The sequence below is a fragment of the Babylonia areolata genome, chromosome 19, assembly GCF_041734735.1.
Source record: "Babylonia areolata isolate BAREFJ2019XMU chromosome 19, ASM4173473v1, whole genome shotgun sequence".
Lineage (NCBI taxonomy): Eukaryota > Metazoa > Mollusca > Gastropoda > Neogastropoda > Buccinidae > Babylonia > Babylonia areolata.
This window is the reverse complement of record NC_134894.1, coordinates 57,832,905-57,834,239: the sequence shown is the minus strand read 5'-3', so window position 1 is coordinate 57,834,239 and position 1,335 is coordinate 57,832,905. Positions and strand designations below refer to the sequence as shown.

General features: G+C 38.6%; 1 protein-coding gene across 1 annotated transcript in view; it reads right to left on the bottom strand.

The window, feature by feature from the left end:
* Positions 1 to 857: 857 nt before the first annotated feature.
* The window catches only part of LOC143294374 (uncharacterized), a 5,901-nt gene continuing 5,423 nt past the window's right edge, over positions 858 to 1,335 (bottom strand). The window contains exon 3 of the mRNA XM_076605845.1: positions 858 to 1,335. This exon is cut by the window's right edge and continues 537 nt beyond it. The gene's annotated coding sequence lies outside the window, so the exon portion shown is untranslated.

Here is a 1,335-nt window from a genome sequence, read left to right as displayed (position 1 = left end):
AATTAAGCCCCTTAGCATTAATTACAGAGTAATTTCCCTTTTTCACTATCTGCACCAAAACGTTTGCAAAATAAATAAAACTTCCATGCTTAGCAAAAGAAGTTCCTGTTTGAACAAAAAATGATAATAATGACTGCTCTTGTTGTTGGGTCAGAATATCAGATCAAAGTGCCAAGTTTAGAGAATACAAAAAATATAAATATAACAGTAAATGCAGTTTGCATATAATTAGGCTTCTTTTTTTTTCTTTTTTTTGTGCCCATCCCAGAGGTGCAATATTGTTTTAAACAAGATGACCGGAAAGAACTGAATTTTTCCTATTTTTATGCCTAATTTGGTGTCAACTAACAAAGTATTTGCAGAGAAAATGTCAATGTTAAAGTTTACCACGGACACAGAGAGAGAGAGAGAGAGAGAGAGAGAGAGATAACCGAACACCGGGTTAAAACATAGACTCACTTTTTTTTTTTAACACAAGTGAGTCAAAAAGGTGTTGATTTTCTAAAGCTGGCTCAATCGAAAGCAGCCGCATGTAGCAGCATAGCTAAATGATTCCAGTTTTAACAATAATTATTCTTTTGTGTATTGACGAAAGCAGCAAGTGATGCTTTAGAGAGTTTGGACGAGTTCTAAGATATTTCTCTTTCTCTATGCCAATGTCTTTTCTTTTTTTTGTGAATCACGGAAATAGACTGGTTGTTTCCTATCGCATGACAAAAGTCCTGTTGACAATGAGACTTCCGTTTCCTTGCTGACAAAGGGACGATTTTACTATAAATAAAAAAAATAATAAAATAAGTATTTGTATTTGTATTACTCTTTTTATCACGACAGATTTCTGTGTGTGAAAGTCGTTGCTGCCTATCGAAGTAGATTTTTCTACAGAACTGTGCCAGGGGCAACCCTTCTTACTGCCGTGGGTTCTTTTACGTGCGATAAATGCATGCTTCACAACGGGACCTCGGTTTACCGTCTCATCCGGATGACTAGCGTCCAGAACCACACCACTCAAGGTCTAGTGGAGGGGGGAGAAAATTCTGGCGACTGCAGGTGTGCTTTGAGCCAGTGCGCTCAGATAGATTCTCTCGCTTCCTAAGCGGACGCGTTACCTCTAAGCCGACACTCCAAGTACTAACTATATCGAGGGCTTGTATAAATCGCCAAGCATAAGGTTTACACTGGTCAGCTACTGAGTTTGTTTTCTTTCATTTGGTCTGGGTTTCTCTCGCGGCGGTTTTTACCTTTCCAATAACATTTCTCACAAAACACGGAATTCATCAAGTCTGTGTGTCATCAGAGGAATGTTGTGCGGTTATCACATGGGGTGCATCATTA